This window comes from Balaenoptera acutorostrata, chromosome 3 (genome assembly GCF_949987535.1).
Source record: "Balaenoptera acutorostrata chromosome 3, mBalAcu1.1, whole genome shotgun sequence".
Lineage (NCBI taxonomy): Eukaryota > Metazoa > Chordata > Mammalia > Artiodactyla > Balaenopteridae > Balaenoptera > Balaenoptera acutorostrata.
Window position 1 is genome coordinate 126,563,122 of NC_080066.1, and position 17,708 is coordinate 126,580,829.

General features: G+C 36.2%; 1 pseudogene; it reads right to left on the minus strand.

Moving 5' to 3' along the window:
- LOC114239212 (vasculin-like) overlaps positions 1–15,342 on the minus strand; it is a 55,709-nt pseudogene extending 40,367 nt beyond the window's left edge.
- Between the last annotated feature and the right edge of the window lie 2,366 nt (positions 15,343–17,708).

The window sequence follows — 17,708 nt, forward strand, 5'->3', positions numbered from 1 at the left end:
AGCAGTTGAACTGTGTTCAATGCCTGCTGTAGCTGTAGGTGTCAGAGGCTTCAATTTCCTCCAGTATCCTTGCTTTTGTCTGCTCTGTTGTCTTTCTTTATTTCTTAGAGTATGAACCTTGCAGTTCTTTCAGCTCTAATCCTCTGTTATTATACTGTTGATGTGCTGGTTAGGAGTGGTGGAGGGAAATCATTCTACAATCTTATGATCAAATCTTAGTCTTTTAGTGGACCTGTATCTCTGGGGAGACCTTCACAAGTGTTTTATCGTTCATTTTCTCCCCAACTTAGGTGGGACAGGAAGGCTAGAAGGGGCTGGAGTTGGGTATTGCCCTTTTGCCTATGTGAGATAAGACTCTAGTAATGACTTTTTCACTAGAGAACAGGCCTTTGCTATATTTAGAAATGGATGCTTTTCCCCTCCTCCTGCCAAAGACACATTCTTGGCTCCTCACTGTGAGAAACTGGTGGTGTTCCTGGAGATAGAATGCATAAAAGTGTGGGGGCAGTATACAAGGTTAATATACAAAGGCCAATTTCTTTCTTACATACCAACAATGAACAATCAGAATTTGAAATATAGAAAATATCATTTATAATAGCACCCAAAATATATGTAGGTCTATATCTAATGATATGTACAGGATGTGTATACAGAAAACTATAAAACTGATGAAAGAAATAAAAGAAAATTCAAATAAATGGAGAAATAGTCTATTCCAAAATCATGGATTGGGAGACTCAATATTGTTAAGATGTCAGTTCCTCCCAACTTGATTTATGGATCCAAAGTTAGCATACACGCATATATTTCTTGTTCCTTCAGCTGAGAGAGCCTAGAAACAATGAGACACAGTAGCAATGAGCATACCTAGCACCGAGATCTTGGTTTCTAATACCATTGTACGATTAAAAAAAAAAAACAAACACCCCAAGCGACTTAGAGAAATGGCTGACTTTTTTACTGGGACAGGAAATATACAAGATGAACCTGGATCTTATAGTGCCAAAAAGTAAGGAAATGCTAAAAAAATTTCCCCCCAAATGAAAAACAACCCCACAGTGATAAGGTATGTTAAAAGGAGAAGGGAGTCAACTGAAAGAGCTCCCAATTGTCAAACCTGGAACAATTAAAGTAACAAAATAAAGTAATATTGGATTATGATCTAAAGTATAAAATAAATATTCATGAGTTTATACTGATATAAATAGAATAACCAAATAAGTGGAGAATAGTCAAATCTCCCATGCAAAAGAATTACACATAATTTGGGTGTTATGCCCTCAAGGGTATGGAGCATAAGTCCCCATTCTTTAAATATGGGCTATGGAAAGTGACTTCCTTCCAAAGAATACACTATGGAAAGGAGAAGAAAGATTAACTTCATAGTGGAGAAACCTGACAACTATTACCTCAGCAAAATGATCAATGTTAACATCAGCAATGATGTCATGTTAATTGTATGTACTTTTGATATGATTTGATGACAATGGAACTTTACCTCTGTTTTCTTCTTCACAAAACTCATAACCCCAGTTTAATCATGAGAAAAATATCAGACAAATCTCAGTTGAGGGATGTTTATAAAATGCCTGACCAGCACTCCTCAAAACTGTCAAGGTTATCAAAAACCAGGAAAATCTGAAAAACTGTCACAGCCAAGAGCAGCCTAAGGAGACATGACAACTAGATGTAATGTGGGTATCCTGAATGGGATCCTAGAACAGAAAGAGAACATTAGGTAAAATCCAAAGAAATCAGAATAATATAAGGATAGTTAATAATAATGTTTCAAGAGAGATGATGTCAGAAGGTGACAGAATAGAAAGCTCTGGACTCTCCTCCCCATGGACACACCAATTCATTAATAATGTATGGACTAATACCCTATGTGAGATATTCAGAAACTAGTTGAGAGACTCCTGCATCCCAGGTGAGTGTGAAACCAATAACATAGAAGCCAATAGGAAAACGCAAGACACCTTCTCACCATACTCTCTGCCTCTAGCACAGCACCACATGATCAGAAGGAAATCCTCACCTCCCAGCTTTTCCCTGGGAATGGAGAGTTAGATCATGTTTCCAGTGTCCCAGTTTTTCCAGGGATGGCCCACGGTATTGGCATATGTCTCACCTGTCTCAGAGCACTGGCAGGACCTGGCATATTTTAGATGCCTGTTGGCCAGTGAGAACAGAGAGGATAGTTTGAACTAGCACATGAGAAATCACCATAGTCTTTCCTCCTGACTCTGTGCAGAATGAGTGAGTTAGAAAACCCCAATTCCAGCTTCTCTCTGGGGAGGGAGAGCATCGGACTTCATGTCTAAAGTTCCAGGTTTTCTGGAGGCTGCCTGAGGGACTGACTTTTGCCATGCCTGTCTTAGAGTGCTGATGGGACCCAGCGTACTGTAGACAACTGTGTGCCACTAAGAACTAAGACAGTGGTTTGAACTAGTATGAAAGTTTGAGAGTCTCTCAAGAATACTTAAGAATAAACTTAACCAAGGATGTGAACAACTTGTACACTGAAAACTACAAAATATTGATGGAAGAAATTAAAGAAGACACAAATAAATAGAAAGATATCCATATTCATGAATTAAAGACAATATTGTACAAAAGTCCTTACTACCCATAGTGATCTACAGATTCAATGAAATCCATATCAACTTCCCAATGGCATTTAAAAAAATAGAAATATAAAAAGTCCTAAAATTCATATGAAACCGCAAAGGATCCTGAATAGCCAAAACAATCTCAAGAAAGAAGAACCAGGCATCACATATCCTGATTTCAAGATATATTACAAAGTTAAAATAATCAAAAAGGTATGGTACTGCTATTGAGACAGACATCTAGAACCATAGAACAGAATAGTGAGTTCAGAAATTAACTCATGCATATTGTCAACCTATCTTTGACAAGGGTGTCAAGAATACACAGTGGAGAAAGAATAGTCTCTTCAACAGACGGTGCTAGGAAAATTGGATCTCTACATACAAAAGAATGAAATTGGTCCCTTATCTTAAATCGTATGCAAAAATCAACTCAAAATGGATTAAATACTTAAACATAAGATTTGAAACTGTAAATCTCCTATAAGAAAACATAAGGCAGAAGCTACATGACATTGGTCTTGACACTGACTTTTTGGATTTGACACCAAATGCAAAGGAACAAAAGCAAAAGTAAACAAATGGGACTACATCAAACTATAAAACCTCTGCACAGCAAAAGAAACCAACAAAATGAAAAGGCAAGCTACTGAATGAGAGAAAATATTTGTAAATTGTATATCTGATAAGGGGTTAATATCCATATATACAAAGAACTCATACAACTCAATAGCAAAAATACAAACAATCTAATTAAAACATGAACAGAGGAACTGAATAGACATTTTCCAAAGAAGACGTTCAAAAGGCCAACAGGTATAGGAAAAGGTACTCAATATCACTAACCCTTAGGGAAATGCAAATCAAAACCACAATAAGATATTACCTCACACCTGTTAGAATGGCTGCAATCAAATAGATAAGAGATAACAAGTGTTTGCAAAGATGTGGAGGAAAGGAAACCCCTGTGCACTGTTGGTGGGAATGTGAATTGATGCAGCCACTATGGAAAACAGTATGGAGGTTCCTCAAAAAATTAAAAATAGAACTACCGTATGATCCAGCAATTCCACTGCTGGGTATTTATCTGAAGGAAACAAAATTACTATCTCGAAGAGATATTTGCACCCCCATTTTCATTGTCTTATCTAAAATAGCAAAGACATGGGAACAACCTAAGTAACCATTGACAGATGAATAGATAAATAAAATATGGTGTATATATAAATGGAATATTATTTAGCCATTAAAAATAAGGAAATTCTGCTATTTGTAATAACAGGGATAGACCTTGAGGGCATTATGCTCAGTAAATAAGTTAGAGAAAGACAAATTTTGTACGATTTCACTTACATGTGGCATCTAAAAAAAAACCAAACTCATAGTAACATAGAACAGATTGACAGTGGAGGAAGTTTGTGGGTAGGGAAAATGGGTGAAGGTGGTCAAAAGTCATAAACTTCCAATTATGAGATAAGTTCTGGGGATGTTAATGTACAGCATAGTGACTGTAGTTAATACTGTATTGTATATTTGAGAGTTGCTAAGAGAGTAGATCTTAAAAGTTCTCATTACATGAAAAAAAGATGTGTAACCATGTGAGGTGATGTATGTTAACTAAACTTATTGTGGTGATCATTTGGATCATTTGTGTATGTGTGTATATATATGTATGTATATATATATGTACACACACACAACATAATGATTATAATCATTATGCTGTACACCTTAAACTAATATGTTATATGTTATTACATCTCAATAAAACTGAAAAATATATATATACTTCTACTATACATAACTAAAGTGTAATTTTATGTAACAGAGGGATTTTTATATTGACTTCCATATCATTAGAGAACTGATAAAGTTTTATATAGGGTTGACCAAGGCAATTATTTCTGTTCTCTCAGGTCTGAATTTCTCTTCTTATGGACTACAATTTCTGGTAACCCTTTTTTGACTGTACATTGAGCTTCTTGGAAAAGATTATTCCTTTTTAGGTAATAAACAGTGTTCACCATGAGACTAGCATTGTTTCAAGTGTTTTACAGGTGTTAACTCATTTAATGCTCACAACCCTATTGAATGGCTCCAGTTATTAATATTTCTGTTTAACAAAAGAGGAAAATTAGTCTCATACCATACAAGGGGGAGAGCAGGGACTATGAACTTAATTACTATATATTAGGCTTCTCCATAAAGATGTGGCTTTAGGGTATTGGAGTCCATATTACTAAATTACTGCATTTTTTTTTGGTTTTGTTTTATATGAAAGTGCTCAATCCACAGGTTTTAATAAAAGTTATGTCCAAAGGAAAGCTTTGTTTCCTCCAAAATGCTCAAAAGGATGCTACCTGTCTGCTTCATGTACTATTGTGAGGAATGACTGTCTTCTGCTTGGCACTGTCTCTTTGCTGTCTAACCTCAGGTTTCAGTGTTCCTCAACATTCTACCTTTGAGTATTCTGCCCCAGTTGCCATGGTGGAAGGGAATTCTAACCTGTTTCTTATAATTGGAGGAATATTTTCTTGATTGAGATACAAGAGGCAAACTGATTCCCAGACTACCTCCAACCCAGGCCAACTGACATCAGTGCTTCTTAGTTGTGTCCTTGATGCAGTTTTGAACTTAAACTTTTGACTTACCTAATGAAAAGTATTTGAACAGAGACTTCTAAGATATCAAATGCAAATAAGAACCATCAAATACCTAATAATGGTTTTCTTTGCTTGATCAAAGATCTCCACAGGAAGGAGATTGGCAGTTCAGTAGGTGGCACTTTTTCCACTGAGCCAGAACTGAAGCAAAACCCCGGGGAACTCAACCTGCCCCAGGAACAGGTATCTTTCCACTGAGAAATGGGACAAAGGAGGTATTTATTGATGGTATGAAAAATATATTTATTTTGAAGTGCTCAGGTGTGCTGGTTAAAATCCAGTTTGGATAATTACATTCTTTTCACAGAAATTCCACCCATAATTATAACTGCCAACTCCAATTTCACCAACAGTTTGAATTCTAAATAGCCTCTCTTTGACACATGTTGTTTTTTAGTTCCACTTTGCAATTTCTGGCCAACTTCCCCCATCCTCCCTGTAGCTGACTGGGAAGAAGTAGTGCAGCTAAATATTTTGGGGTATAATTAAGTAATTTGAAATGAATGACACTATATTAAAATGATGTAGTACTTATTAAAATACATTCTGATTATGCAAACTTTCATAGATTTTTGGAATTCCTCTGATGATGAATACTTTTTGGCTTTTCACTTGTGATATCCTGCAAACCTAGAACTTGATGTACTATGTTCTTTTTTTATTACACAAGTTTCAAGTGTACAGCATTGCAGTCAACCTCTGTATATACTACAGTGATCACCGCCACACGTCTAGTTACCATCTGTTGCCATACAGTTGAACTCCTTCACCCATTTCCCCCACTCTCTACCCCTTTCCCTCTGATAACCACTAATCTCTTTTCTGTATCTATGAGTTTGTTTTTGTTTTATTTTGTTTATCGGTTGTTTTAGTTTTGTTTTTAGATTCCACATATGAGTAAAATGATATGGTATTGGTCTTCCTCTGACTGATTTATTTCACTTATTTTCACTCAAGGTCCATCCATGTTGTAAATAGCAGGATTTCATTCTTTTTTTTTTTTTTTTTTTAATTTTATTTATTTATTTATTTATTTATTTATTTATTTATTTATTTATTTATTTTTGGCTGTGCTGGGTCTTCGGTTCGTGCGAGGGCTTTCTCTAGTTGCGGCAAGTGGGGGCCACTCTTCATCGCGGTGCGGGGACCGCTCTTCATCGCGGTGCGCGGGCCTTTCACTATCGCGGCCCCTCCCGTTGCGGGGCACAGGCTCCAGACGCGCAGGCTCAGCAGCTGTGGCTCACGGGCCCAGCTGCTCCGTGGCATGTGGGATCTTCCCAGACCAGGGCTCGAACCCGTGTCTCCTGCATTAGCAGGCAGATTCTCAACCACTGCGCCACCAGGGAAGCCCAGGATTTCATTCTTTTTTATGGCACGGTAGTATTCCATTATCTATATATATTATAGTATTCCATTATATATAATATATTTTAATTATAGCACTATATTTTATATAATATAATATATGGTACATATATACATATATAGGTATGTACATATATATATATAAATTATATATTATATATATATATACCACCTCTACTTTATCCATTCATCCATTGATGGACACTTCAGTTGTTTCCGTATCTTGGCTACTGTAAATAATGCTGCAATGAACATATATGTCTTCATATATTTCCTCATTCATGTTTTCTTGTCCTTTGGATAAATACCTAGAAGTAGACTAGCTGGGTCATGTGGTAGCTCTAGTCTTAATTTTTTGAGGAATCTCCATACTATTTTCCATAGTAGTGTAATATATCCTTTTACTTTTAAAAAAACCCCATGTTTTATGATTCTTCTTTTAAATATGAGAGTGTGTCACCTGCCTGATGAAAACATATTCATGCTGTTGGTATTCATTCCATGTAGTATGACATAATATAGTTGAAAGATAAAGCACTTTCCATGGAAAACACAGAGTACTTCACGAACACATATATCAGACTCTTTCCTTGAACTGAGAAATACATGAAAGTAAGTTTGTTTTGTTCTCAAGACCCTATAATTTTAAAATTGAGGGAATCAAAAATAACAAGAATTTTCCTTAAACCTAATCTTCAGAAGAGGTAAGCTGTATCTTAAGGTGAAAGCACTTTTGAGGACTAATGTCTTTACTATCTCTGGGTTTCCTTTATTCTTCCATCTTTCACATCACCATTCTTATTCCCAAATCTCAGAGAAACACTTTTATTTTCTTATTCTTTATTCCTACCAGTCCCTTTTGCATGTGTTTTACGTCTTTTCATACCTTGCACCCTCCTCTAAAAACTGAGTATGCATAATGAATTTCAGGTTTTCATTAATGCCTAGATAATGCATAATAATCACTATTCAGATAGACTAAAAAAATCTCTCTGAAACACTGAGAACTTTGAAAAGGAAAAAGGAAAAAACAATTAATTCAATGAGTAATTACTGTTCACTAATCATAAGACAGACTATTTTTTTAAAAAATATTTATTTACATTATTTATTTGACTGCACTGGGTCTTAGTTGCAGCTTGCGGGATCTTCGTTGCTGCGTGCGAGATCTTCGTTGGGGCATGCGGGTTCTATTTAGTTGCAGCATGCGGGATCTAGTTCCCTGACCAGAGATTGAACCCAGGCCCCCTACACTGGGAGCGCGGAGTCTTAACGACTGGACCCCCAGGGAAGTCCCCAGACATTCAAAAATGTTAGATACAATGATTGTTACTTTTATTTTAGCAAACCCAAGTTTACAAGTTACTTTCTTGATACAGTTAGAATACAAGTTGGAAATGGAGATTGGCAATAGGGCTGACTTATAGTTTGAGAGAGAGATACTAGAGGAGGTTCATCTACTGTTGCCATTGCTGATTGCAATGATATATCTGGACAGTTGGCATTAGATGACTGAAACTCAGGCTAGGGAATGAGAAGAGCAGGTGTATAAGCCAGGCTTTACTCTAGGCATGCTGTGAGACCTTGAGCTTTGATGTAATGGGACTTTCACATACCTGTCTGATAAGATGTGCCCTCAAGTATTTGAGAGGGCTATTTAATACTTATGAACTGACAAGGATTCCCCCCTTGACCAAACTTTATTCAGGCTCCTTTGAGCCCTCTTTTTGACTGGATCCTGTCCTTGGCTGCCTGAGCCCAGTTTTAGCAAAGAATCTGGTTGAATCCAGTTTCACCAGGGATCCTGCTAATCCAGTTTAGTGAGAATCCTTCCACCCTTGATATCCCTCCACCTTTGATATTTAATCAAGTTCTTCTCCCCACACCCTTGATATCTAATCAAGTTCCTCTTAGTAATTTTCTATCCAAAGACTCCCTCACCCTGCCCTTTGGCTATAAATCCCCAGCTGCCCCGTTGTATTCAGAGTTGAGTTCAGTGTTTCTCTCCTATTGAAATAATCTCTCTCCCCTATTGCAATAATCTTGAATAAAGTCTTCCTTGCCTATTTAACTGCAATAGGTGCAATTTTTCTTTGACAGAATCGAAGGGTGAGTTTGATCCAAACACCTTCCATCATAGCCTACCAAAATATGAAGCACTCACACTTATAGTTTTTGAGTGGTAGACTTACAAAAATACAAATATATAATGTAGGAGGAGCATGTATTAACATCCATTTACCTTTAGTAGGATATTTAAGGGATGGGATCCATGACAGATAATTTTAATCAGGAAGGAGGATTCTAGAAAACAGTTAGTTACAGGATGTGGAGTTTATCTGATGAGAGTTGGTGTCTATCCAAGACCACAATGGAGGATCTCAGGCAATCTGGCTTTGGGGTGGAGGATAGTTCACACATGAGGTGTAAGGTGCCAAAAGGGAAGAAAAGAGGAAGGCAATAAAATGGAAAATGTTTGGGCATACCGAAGAGATGACAAAAATATAATTGGATTTTGCTGTACCTCAGGTTTATATACTCTCACTACAAAATAAGCTCTGGCAAACACCTTAGATAGTGCTGGAAAGACTAATGTCACAAAGAGAGGATTCCCCTAATATCTTACCGAGTTTTACAAATAAAGGAGAAATTCACTTCTCTCAGTTCTGATCCAGGACTCTTAACTGAAAATTTTGCTTATCTCTGTTAGGTGTGGGAGCAGGGTGGAACCAAACTCTATTGTCAAATACTGAAAATCTTAACAAAAAATAGGCAAATAAGCAAAAGTTTACTTTTTATAATTTATAAAATATTTAAACATGCTCCATGTTTGAATACTGTTATTATCAGTAAAATATGCTATTTAGATTGATTTTCAAGGATCAATGAGTTATTTGCACTGAGCCACACACACTCCTTTCTCATCACTTTTAAGGCCAAAAGCAAGCGTTGACAACAGTTAACTGGTTTTCTAGGGCAACCTTTGACATAGAAGAAAAGCAAAGCTAACAGGCTTGTGAAAGCCTTGAACCCAAGACCTTGACCAAGTTCTGATCTGTAACAAAATAAAAGCATTGAGAAAGACAACTATTTAAATCACTCTCATCAAATAGACCATGGCGGGCTTCCCTGGTGGCGCAGTGGTTGAGAGTCTGCCTGCCAATGCAGGGTACACGGGTTCGAGCCCTGGTCTGGGAAGATCCCACATGCCGCGGAGCAACTAGGCCCGTGAGCCACAACTACTGAGCCTGCGCGTCTGGAGCCTGTGCTCCTCAACAAGGGAGGCCGCGATAGTGAGAGGCCCGCACATCGCGATGAAGAGTGGCCCCCGCTTGCCGCAACTAGAGAAAGCCCTCGCACGGAAACGAAGACCCAACACAGCCAAAAATAAATAATAATAAATAAAATATTAAAAAAAAAACTTACGCCATTTAAAAAAAAAATAGACCATGGCATTGAACACATTTTACAGAACTTACATACTCTCTGAAGATCATAGTATTATCTCTCCAGATTCACACTACGAACTCTGAAAATGCCAGTCCCCAAAGCCTTGGAAATAACTGTTTCTTTTCCTACCTAGGGAAAGTTATTCTCATACTAATAAGAGCCTGATGATTTTATTTTACTACAGTAGATGGTTACTGGAAGGGATATGACTCTTTAATAGAGTTGCGTTGAATGGTGAATTTTTTTTCAACATGTTTACAAGGACACATTACTATGGTACCTAATTTGAAAAAAAAAAAAAGATTTCCATTGATCATTTTGTCTGTTTAAATGTGGATAATACTAACTTACTCAGAATAGTAGGGGAAAAATACTGACAAAGTAGTGTTAAGTCCCTTTATAGAGATTCAAGTGGATAAAAATAATAATGAGAAAAAGATAAACATTATCCCCGATTTCTAGCAGCATATATGTTTTGGTGGAAACAGAACTAATCTTTATGCTGAATTTTATATTAGATTCTACAAGCATCTGTATCAGAATCAAAAGCTGCTTTCAAGGGGTATTGTCCAAATGCATCAAACTGGTCAAACGTTGCCTGTTTCAACAAAGAATCTGATGAGATTCAGGCCACTTGAAAGTAATTAAAACAGAACAGTAAACACCAAAGCTCTTCTACTTCCTCAGAAGAATGCTACTTTTCTGAATGTAAAGTGAACATAAAGGACAATTGTGCTGCATAGGGAAGTATGAATAGAGTTAGGAAGTCACCACTTACGCTCCTGTCCACCAAGAACTTCAGAGGTCACCCAATCAGAAATCACTCAGGAAGTCTTTTCAACTCTGTAGGCACATAGTAGTTATAGACTCTAAGACTGACACTGAAAAAGGCTAAAAAGCTCAATGCCTTTGAATGAACACAATATCATATGAGCCTTTCCACTTTACAATGAGAATGAGAATGTTTTAGCCCATATGTAATATAGTTAACAACCGTCATACACTCACTAATGCAGCCTGATTCTCTCATGGGTAAGTTCTCCTTTGTTGCTCTCACAAATTCAATAGCCTAACCCAAACAGGAGTTTTCTCAGAGGACTGCCATCTTGCGGAAGTTGCCAGATCCATGAAACTGCTTTAAAAGATTTTCAAGAAGCCTATTGATCTGCTCAGATTCATCGGCTGGAACATGCACAGCTTCTGTCTTCTCTGCCGTCTTTCCTTCAATATGTCTTTGCTTCGCTTTCCCTGGGGTTTCCATTTCCCCAAAAGTTCACTGTAAAAATGACCTTCAATATATCCATTTCAGCACTTTTCCATCAGTCCACTAAAATCCACTCTTCATAGCTCAAAAAGTCAGGGTTTAAGCTTCATAAAGAGCCAAGCACTCTAAAAAAATGCTTTTTGAATGATGTCTTATAATAGTTTGATAATATTGTGGATGTGTATAGTTCATCAACTTGCAACTACAGAAAAGATACAGATGAACTATCTCAAATACACAGATACACACATGCGTGCACACACATACATATATGCATACATACATCATATGTATTTATTATATATGTATCCATAAAAATAAAAAACTAGAAGGCAGTAAATAAGCCCCACATGCATATAATAAGCACACATGCATTCTACTTGTACTGCTTAATTAAAAAGCATTTTCTTGCTTCTCAACTATTGTTTATAGTCCTCAAATGAAAAAATGAAACTTAACCTGTCAAATTTCTCTAGAAAAGGGAACCCTTGTATACTGGTGGGAATGTAAATTGGTATAGCCACTGTGGAAAACAGTATGGAGATTCCTCAAAAAATTAAAAATAGAACTACCATATGATTCAGCAATTCCACTGCTTGGTTTTTATCTAAAGGAAATGAAATCACTATCTTGAAGAGATGTCTGCACCCTGATGTTCATTGCAGGGTGAACATATATTTGCAATAGCCAAGACGTGAAAATGACCCATGTCCATTAACAGATGAAGAGATAAAGAAAATGTGATATATCTATATGTCTATATATCTATCTCTCTCTCTATATATAAATGGAATACTATTCAGCCATAAAAGAGAAGGAAATGCTGCTATTTGTGACAATATGGGTGGACCTTGAGAACATTATGCTAAATGAAATAAGCCAGACAAAAAAGACAAATACTGTATGATCTCACTTACATATGGAATCTAAAAACACCTGAACTCATAGAAAGAGAGAACAGATTGGTGGTTGCCAGAGGCAGGGGTTGGCGGGGGCAGGTAGGAGAAATGTGTGAAGGTGGTCAAAAGGTACAAACTTCCCGTTACAAGATAAATAAGTTCTAAGGATGTAATGTTCAGCATAGTGACTATAGTTAACAACACTGTATTGTATATTTGAAAATTGCTGAGAGAGTAGATCTTAAAAGTTCTCATCACAAGAAAAAAAAATTGTGAAAAAAAGATCACTTCGATTAGTCTGTCTTCTGGGGTCAACGATTGTTGGGTTGTTGACTGTACAAACTTTTCTTAGTCAGCCTGCTTGGTTGGGGAAACCTGAGACGCTAACAAAACACACTGTCATTGACAAAAACAAAAGGAAACAAAAACAGACAAAACCAAACTTCTCTACAATATGTCTAAAATGGCATTCTTTACTTAAAACTTCCATGATCTTTTATTTTTTATTTTTTATAATAAAATCTAATTTTTATTAAGAAATATATGTACATAATTGTATGTGGGTTTATGTATGCCCATAGGAAAAATCCAGAAAAACATACATCAAATAACTAATACTAAATAAACTTCAGTGATAGTGTTACTGTAGAGGAATTTCACTTTCAACTTTTCTGTGTTGTTCACATTTTTTTTAAATTAATTAATTAATTAATTTTTGTCTGCGTTGGGTCTTTGTTGCTGCACTTGGGCTTCCTCTAGTTGTGGTGAGTGGGGGCTGCTCTTTGTTATGGTGTGCGGGCTTCTCATTGCAGTGGCTTCTCTTGTTGTGGAGCACAGGCTCTAGAGCGCAGGCTCAGTAGTTGTGGTGCACGGGCTTCATTGCTCTGTGGCATGTGGGATCTTCCCGGACCAGGGCTCGACCCTGTGTCCCCTGCCTTGGCAGGCGGATTCTTAACCACTGCATCACCAGGGACTCAACTTACCCTTCCCCCTCACAGTGTCCTCAAGTCCATTCTCTACGTCTGCGTCTTTATTCCTGTCCGGCCCCAGGTTCTTCAGAACCATTTTTTTCTTTTTTTTTCTTTTTAGATTCCATATATATGCGTTAGCATACGGTATTTGTTTTTCTCTTTCTGACTTACTTCACTCTGTATGACAGACTCTAGGTCCATCCACCTCACTACAAATAACTCAATTTCGTTTCTTTTTATGGCTGAGTAATATTCCATTGTATATATGTGCCACATCTTGTTTATCCATTCATCTGTTGATGGACACTTAGGTTGCTTCCATGTCCTGGCTATTGTAAATAGAGCTGCAATGAACACTGTGGTACATGACCCTTTGTGAATTATGGTTTTCTCAGGATATATGTCCAGGAGTGGGATTGCTGGGTCATATGGTAGTTCTATTTTTAGTTTTTTAAGGAAGCTCCATACTGTTCTCCATAGTGGCTGTATCAATTTACATTCCCACCAACAGTGCAAGAGTGTTCCCTTTTCTCCACACCCTCTCCAGCATGATCTTTTAAAAATGACATTTTTTCTATGACTATTTGTTCTGTATGATACTTATATATGCAAGTAATAAAACTTCATTCCACTTTATCCATTTATAAATAAAATTTTCCCAATTGCTATTCATGACACAGTTGATTTTTGGTATCTTTCACATCTAATTGTTTCTTCTCAAAATAATATTATTGCTCAAAAAAATAAGTGATTTCATTTGTATTCTTTTTGTTAAACCATAACCTCTTGTATAGCTGTTAAGATCATTTTTCTTTATTATTATATGGCTTACAATGCTTTTGTGTTATTCTAAATTAAATAATATCTGTATTCTTAAGACTTAAAAAAGAAAAAAATTCCATGATCATCTACCACCACCCATCCCAGATAACTGAATGTATTTTCTATATTGAACTCTCAAAGCATTGTGAATCTCAACCATCTATCTTTCATCCATCCATTTATTCATCTATTTTCTTATTCATTTAGTCCATAACTATTTTCTACCACATTGCTGAACCTATATCAGGCATTTAGGAAAACGCACAATCCCTGCTCTAAGGGAGTTCATGGTCTATCATTGGGGATGAACAGTAATTTTATGAAAATCAAATACATTTGTAATTATTTCTTTTGTTCCTCTGCTAGAATGTGAGGACACTAGAGCAAATGCTGTGCTTTCTTCATCTCTGTAACCTCCTATACTGTCTATTACTTGCACCAAATAGCTATTCATTAAAGATTAAAAATGTACAAGTCTTTGTGTCTAATTCCAACCTAATTTTAATGACACTTTTTACTTTAATCATCTTTATTCTTCCAGGCCAATTGCTCTGCTTGAGAATTCTAGTCGTTAGGAAATTCTGTTGGGTAGAAACTGTCTTGGTCCAATTTCAGACTAATGTATGAAAGATTTCTGGTGATGACTATGTAAATCAGGAAAAAACCCATCAACTATAGTTAAAGTTTCAAGCAGTTGTATTTTCTGTGGAGATTTAAAAAAAATAATTTTTGTTTAATTGGAGAATACAAATATATGCAAAAGATTTCTCCAATCATAAATATACAATTTGTTGATGAAATTTCCACAAAGTAAACATCTGGAATGAGCATCCAGAACAAGAATTAACAGTAATTTACAGTATCTGTAAATTACTGTACAGATACAAAATCATATGATGATTTTGATTCTAGTTGGCAAAACTCACTTTATACAGTGACTATCACATTGCCCTGTACAGATTCTTAATACTTTATAAGAATAGTAAATATTTTAATAAATTTGCCTGGATTTTTCTTTCTTTTTTTCTTTCTTTCTTTCTTTCTTCCTTCCTTCCTTCCTTCCTTCCTTCCTTCCTTTCTTTCTTTCTTTCTTCCTTTCTTTCTTTCTTTAAGTAAGGGGCTGTGCTTATTTTCATGCTTGTACTATTAAGTAAGGTAAAATTGTGCTTCTTACAGCAAACACTTTTCCACAAATACATACCAATGGAGCATCGCATCCACCTTCAAATCCTTTGCCCTCTCGGCCTTCCGTTGCTCCTGTTTTGCCAACTCCCACACCTGAGTGAGCCTCATTTTCTGTTTCTGTTCTCAGAGCTTCTGACTATTGCTGGATCCACTATAATTTCATGCTGTATGTTCACTGGTGCTGGGATCCTTTGTTTCATCTCTTTTTGACTTTTATTTTATTTCTGGAAGTGGCAGTTCCAATTGATTTGAATTCTGCTTCAGCTCTTAACTATAACTTTTAGTAGTTGATTTGGTTTGTATTTACTGAGAAGTGTGAATTCTTTTAATTTTCTAATTTTATTCTCATTTTATTTCTCTTATTAGTGTTAATGTTCCCATGGCCTTTTTATTCCCTAATTACTCAACAATGTTCTTTACTCAATCCTGATTCTTCTCAACTGTCTGCCACATTCTATACTGTTATGCCTTAAAAATACCTGGATATATTGGGTATCAAAGGAGATGCCCCTTTCTTCTCTTCCTCTATTTTTTTCTTGCATATTTCTCTTTCCTTGGCTTCCATCACACTTCACATAACCTATTTTTGCCTCCAACAATTGTTCTTATATCTTCATAAGTGAGTCTTCACCCTTCCAAACTAAAGTATTTGAAGGAATGGCCTTTTAACCACCGCCCCACCCCGACCCCCTGTGATATATAGTTGGTGTCCAACAGAGATTTTTGACTTAATAAATCCACTAAGATTCTCTTATTTTTCTCTTTCTCTCTTAATCTTCTCTATTATCACTTCATTAATTTTTGTTCTTTCTCTTCTCTATTTTTATAACAATTCTCTTTCTCCTGGCAACTTTTCCAAGACTCATAAATGGGCTTACATCCCCTTCATTAAACACACAGACACAGAATAAATGTGTGCACTTAAGTTTTTCAGTTGCAAGAAATGGAAACCAATTCTGGTTAAACATAAAGATATTTAATTTTGAGTCTCCAGAAGCTCATCAAATCAATGGAATCATGGAAAGCTAGGATTTCATTGAAAGAGACTTATTTACATATCTAAAAAAAGGAACATAAAACAAATAACATAAAATAACTTTTCTTCATACACCTAAATACAAGTTTACTTCCTACTCAGTGCTTCACAATTCCATCCACATGCAGCTTCAGGGTGTGGCTTATAATCAACTTCCCTTTAGTTCTGTTGTGATTCTTTCTTGATGTTCTGCAATCTATCGACTAAGCTGTAAAGTTACATACCCCAAATAACTCTACATAAAGTAACAGGGGAAAGAAAAAAAAGAGAAATTATACATATAAAATTACTTGTATAACTTTATATTTATTGATTATTATTTAATAAACTATTAATAAATTAGCATTTATTGACTATTTTATATTTATTAACTTTTGCATATGTGTGCATATGTATTTACATACATACATAAATACATGAGCTATATTATTGAAGGAAAAAACACATTTCAACTTCATGTCTGTAACTAGTCATGAAGTTACAGATGCTTTTGTGATTGCTTCCTCCACTACTCCTAAAGTCCCCCATGATTCCTTTAGAAGTTCTATGGCTCTGACTTACATCTTGGTAGGAAGAAGAAGCTCCAGGGGCTTCCCCTTGGTTCTATGGTAATAACCTGTAGAAGAAGCACAGCAGTGTAACAAGAGTATGGATTCAAACCAGAATCTCCAGCTGTGAATCTAGGATTTGATACTTACTAGCTTTGTGACCCTGGGCAAGTTACTTAACTGATTTGTGTCATAGTTTCTTTATCTGTAAAATGGGGATAATGATGGTACAAGTTTGCTGTATTAAATAAGTAAATTCATGTAGAGTATTTATAACAATGTCTGACACATCACAAGTACTCAAGTGTTAGTGATTATTATTAATATTAGTAGTAGTAGTGGTGGTGGTGGTAGTAGTTTTCCAAGGGTCAGGTAGCTAATGGCTAATAGCATGGTAGGCTTAGAGTGTCACTGGCCAATAATGAGGTGGACTTAAGTCAAACTTCTTTTTGTCCCTCTATTCCTGTAAGTTCCCATTCTGACAACTGGACCACAGTGGCAATATGAGGGACCTTCCTCAAGTTATCGCCTCCCCTACAATTCAAGGGGCTGTAGGTATGTAAATTATCTTAGGTCTGAGAATTGGATGAGGAGTCATGACTCCCCATAGTGTTATGTATCAGGTAGTATCTTAGTGAGCTATCTATTTTGTTCCTTAGAGCTTGCCAGTAAGTGGAGTAAAGATCTAAATGGTTCATGTCCTTCAAAAGGAAATAAACTTTTCCATTTGCAAATAAATTTACTTCTCAGATATTTGATTGCAAAGGAAGGTCACACACATATACTTCACTTCATATCACCTTGTTTGTTTCTAATGTGACCTCTACTCAATCTTCCCTGCTGATTTAACTCAGCTGCTACTTTAGGACACAGTTTTGGCTTCTGAGGGA